Consider the following 4996-nt stretch of genomic DNA (forward strand, 5'->3'; position numbering starts at 1 on the left):
TTTCAAAACTAAAAATAAAGCCGGGCGTGGTGGCACACGCTTGTAATCTCAGCATTCGGGAGGCTGAGACAGGAGGATCCTGGTTCACAACCAGCCCCAGCTACTTAGTGAGGCCCTCTGCAACTCAGCGAGACCCTGTTTCAAAGTAAAGAATAAAAAAATAGGGCTGGGGGTGTCGCTCGGAGGTAGAATGTCCCTGGGTTCCATCCCCAGTAGCACACAGAAAAAAAAGTAAATAAGAAAAAGTAGAGCTTTTTATTAATAAGAGGTATAGCTTGGGGGTAGAATGCCCCTGGGTTCTGTAAGATGATTGGTGCTACCCAAAAGACAAGAGGTCGCAGAGGTCGTCCATTTAAGGAAAGTTCATCGCAGGCGAGGTTAGCTGCCAGGCTGTCTCGGGCAGGAGAGCAGCTGTACTAGGGGGACATAAGGAACATTTTAGATCAGAGAGAGCAAGGGAGGGGTAGTGTCTGGACTCAGTTGCTCACAGGTGGTGAGGGCTGGCCCTGATGGTCAGGGCTGGAATATTACCCCCTTGTGACTGTTTCTTAGTTGTGGCAACTGTTCCTTAGCCTGGGTCAGCCTGCCCTGCGGTATCGTGGCGCAGCCGTGCTTGAGAGACCCGCGTGGCTGTAGTTGTGAACCCCACCAGGCCCCGTGCACCCTGTGACCTAACACAGGTTCCATCCCCAGTACTGCAAGAAATAAAAATAAGCTGGAGGCATAGCTTGGAAATAGAATGCCCTGATTTCAATCCCCAGTACCATTTTTAAAAAAAGATAAAATAGGGCTGGGGGTGGAGCTTAGAGGTAGAACATCCCTGGGTTCAATCCCCAGTACAAAAAAAAAAAAAGCCAGCTATTGAATGCTGGGCTCCCCTGGGAAGGACCTAAAAAATAAAAATAAAAAAGAAGTGGGAACAAAGAAGACAGAGTCCCCCCTCTCAGCCGCCCCGTGTCTCGCAGCCTGACCGTCTTCTCTGGCTAAAGGCGGCCAAGGCGGCAGCTGCCCCGGCGTCTCTTGCCTGCTCCTCCAAGGTCACCAACAGCCCTGTCACCGCCTGAGATGACGCCCGGCGTGGTGGAGGTCACCTCCTCCCGTTTCTGGCCCGTTTTAAATAAAAGGAGAGGGCCGGGTGCCAGGGGAGGTGAGAGGCGCCCAGCCGTCAGCTGTCAGCCGTTGCCGGCAGTGATGGGGCCTGAATGGGGCGGCAGATGGGCAGGTGCCCAGCCGGCGACGAGGGCCCAGGGCTGTCGCGGGGGCCACGCGGGGCTGTGGCCCTGCCTGGGGGGCGGAGGCAAAACTGGGGAAGTGGGGGGCTCCTGAGCCGGCGCCGAGCTGCTGGGACAGTTTCTGCTGGGGCAGCTTTTGTTTCGGCCTCCTCGGCATCCGTGTTTTCACTCAGAGAACCGGCCTCATCGTCTTTTTTGTTTTTATTTTGTGCGTGAGCGGGTTTTTGTCTTTGGTTTTGTTGTTGTTGTTGTTGTTTGTATTTGTTTTTGTTTGTTGGTTGGTCTGGTTTTTGTTCTTTGTTTTGGGTACTGGAGATTGAACCTACGCGGACATTCTACCTCCAAGCTACACCTTCAGCTCTATTCTATTTTTTATTTGGAAAAAGGGTCTCGCTAAGTTGCAGAGGACCTTGCTAAATTGCTGAGGCTGGCCTCCAACCTGCAATTCTCCCGTCTCAGCGTCCCAAGTACTGGGATGCTAGGTACCTCGCAATCACGTCTTTTTATTATACATATCTGTTATATATACACATATATTTTTTGCAGTACTGGGGATTAAACTCAGGGGCATTCTACCTCTGAGCTACACCCCCAGCCCTATTTTATTCTTTATTTTTTGAAACTGGATCTCACCAAGTTGCGGAGGGCCTTGCTGTTTGAGGCTGGCTGTGAACCTGCGATCCTCCTGTCTCAGCCTCCCAAGTACTGGGATTACAAGCATGTGCCACCACACTCGGCATTATTATATATTTTTGATTCTTTGACATCTTGAGACCTTGCTGATCCTGAAGGGCACACACACACACACACACACACACACACACACACACCTCCCCAGGGCTACCAATTCCTGGAGCCAAAAACTTACCTGGAACATGGCTTTCACCCACAAACCATCCAACCAACCCAGAGCCCACACCCCAACCACCATCCCCTTTTTTATTTTTTATTTTGAAACAGTCTCACTGAGTGCTGAGAGCCTCACTAAGTAGCTGAGGCCAGTCTCAAAGCTGCGATCCTCCTGTCTCAGCTTCCCAAGTACTGGGATTATAGGCGTGCCTTAACATTACAGGTTGTAAACCTGGTTTATAGCCAGTTTTCGTATGGCCTACCAGCTGAGAATAGTTTTTGCGTTTTTAATTAGTTGAAAAAGAATCAAGCCAGGTATGGTGGTGCATACCTGACGTCCCCATACTTAGGAGGCTGAGACAGGATTGAAGGTCTGAGGACAGCCTCAGCAACACTCAGGAGCCTAGTAAGACCCTGTTTCAAAAATAAAAAAATAGCTAGGGTTTGAATCCAAGGGCATTCTACCTTCAAGCTACACCCCTAGCCCTATTTTATTTTATTTTATTCTAACTTTGAGATAGGGTCCCACTAGGTCAGTGAGAGTCTCACTACTTGCTGAGGCTGTCCTCGAACCTATGATCTTCCTGTCTCAGCCTCCCAAGTACTGGGATTCCAAGCATGTGCCACCACACCTGGCTCAAACTTCTCCTTATGCTCAAATATATGGCAATTAACCTATGGGCCTGTTATCAGAGGCATCAGCAACACAGTAACCCAATAACAAATATTGCTATGTCACAAACTTGTGTTTACTAAAATGTAACTTTTTTTAACTTTAATTGGTTTTCTTTGTAAGGCAAAGGAGACCACCAAAATATCCTGCCCCCACCCCCCGGGGTGCCAAAGAGGCCATGATCCAGAAAAATATAAAGACCCCTAGAGCAGAGTGACCCCTGGCAGGCTAGAACCGGGCACAGTGGCGCAGGCTTGTAATCCCAGCATTCGGGAGGCTGAAACAGGAGGATTGTGGTTCGCGGACAGCCTCAGCTACTTAGTGAGGCCCTCGGCAACTCAGTGAGACCCTGTTTCAAAATAAAGAGTAAAAAAATAGGGCGGGGGGATATAGCTCAAAGGTAGAATGCCCCTGGGTTCCATCCCCAGTACTGAAAAAAAAAGGGGGGGGGGGGAGGCAGGCTGGTGCGCCCCTGGGGAAGAGCTGTCCAGTAGGAGCTTGGGAGGCAGCTGGTCCTCGCCGGCCTTGGACACAGTCCCAGGAGCCGTGGCAGTGACCTGGGTTCTGGGACTTGCTGCTGAAACCGAAGCTTCAGAAAGAGGCCACCGCAGCGAGAGGCGGGCAGCAGGTGCAGCGTGAGCTCGAAGCTCCCGGCACACGGGCCGAGGGGGATCGAACACCGCGCAGCTCGGGCCGGCACAGACTGCCTGGATTCAGAGCCAGTGCGCTGCTTTCAGCCATGTAGACCAGACAGTCTGCTTCGTTTCCTCCTGCCAGTTTCCTTCCCTGTAAAACAAGGAATAATAGCACCCCCCACACAGTGCCTGAGAAAATCAATGTGGCGAATCACAGAGCCGCGCGGCCTTCGCGGGCGCGCCAGCCACGGAACGAGACCATTATTCACAACAAAGTGCTCTTCTCAGATGGATATGGCCCCTCATCTGGGACCCCGCCATGACTTTTTTTCATAGATTCACACTGTATATTTGATTCTCTGCCATCTGTCTTCTGCATGGGAAGCAGACTGTACCGAAGGTGCCCAGCCTGTCTTGCCCACGGCCACACTGCCCTGTCAGGCACTAGCCCCTGTCCACACCAATGCCCAAGGAACTATTTTATCTTTTCTTTCTTTTTTCTTTCTTTCTTTCTTTTTTTTTTTAGGTACTGGGGATGGAACCCAAGGGCATTCCACCTCCGAGCAACACCCCAGCCCTATATTTTATTCTTTATTTTGAAACAGGGTCTCACTGAGTTGCAAAGGGCCTAAGTAGTGGCTGAGGCTGTCCACAAACCGCGATCCTCCTGTCTCAGCCTCCCGAGTGCTGGGATGACAAGCGTGCGCCACCACGCCGGCTCAAACATTTCTTAAGAGAATGGACGGTGCCTCCTTGGCATGGCCTAAAGGCTTCTCCACTACCTGTTCTGTTTATCAGCTCTCTGGCTCCAATTTTCTCCCTCCCTCTGTCTCTCCCTCTCTCTCTCTCTGGGATTAAACCCAGAGGCATTCCACCTCCGAGCTACTCCCCAGCCTGATCTTATTTACTTGGGAACAGGGTCTCACTAGGTTGCCGAGAGTCTCAAAGTTGCTAAGGCTGGCTCTGAACTTGCGATCCTCCTGTCTCAGCCTCCCAGGTACTGGACTTACAAGCCTGGGCCAGCCTCCAACTGCAGTGAGGGAACAAACCGCCAATGAACTGGAGACCTGGGCCTCTGAGCAAGGCCAGGGTACCAGACCCGCAGACGTGGACAGACGCTTCTGCGCATAGCGGTGGGAATGGGGTAAAATATACAGCAGCTGTTGATTAGGAAGTGCTAAGGGCCTTTCTAGAACACTGTTCTGATCAGATGCTACAAAGAGTCTCTGTCTATGTCTTTGGAAGAGCAAACTCACGAGTAAAGCTTTTTTTGGGGGTGAAAGGGGCCACTCCTTTCCCCATCACTGAAAACGCTGAAAGAAGATGAGAATCCAGGCGCCCACAGTGAAGAAGAGGGGACCGTCCAGTAAGCAGCTCTTACGTCTGTACAAACTTTACATCATATGTGTAAGCTTGACCCTTTTATTGTGTGTGTGTGTGTGTGTGTGTGTGTGTGTGTGTGTGTGTACTGGGGATTGAACCAAGGGCCATTCTACCTCTGACCTACACCCTGAGCCCTATTTTATTTTTTTATTTTTATTTTATTTTTATTCTTTGGTGGTACTGGGGTTCCTGGAAGCCCTTCTACCTCCGGGATACACTCCCTC

Source organism: Muscardinus avellanarius, assembly GCF_963383645.1.
Source record: "Muscardinus avellanarius genome assembly, chromosome: 19".
Lineage (NCBI taxonomy): Eukaryota > Metazoa > Chordata > Mammalia > Rodentia > Gliridae > Muscardinus > Muscardinus avellanarius.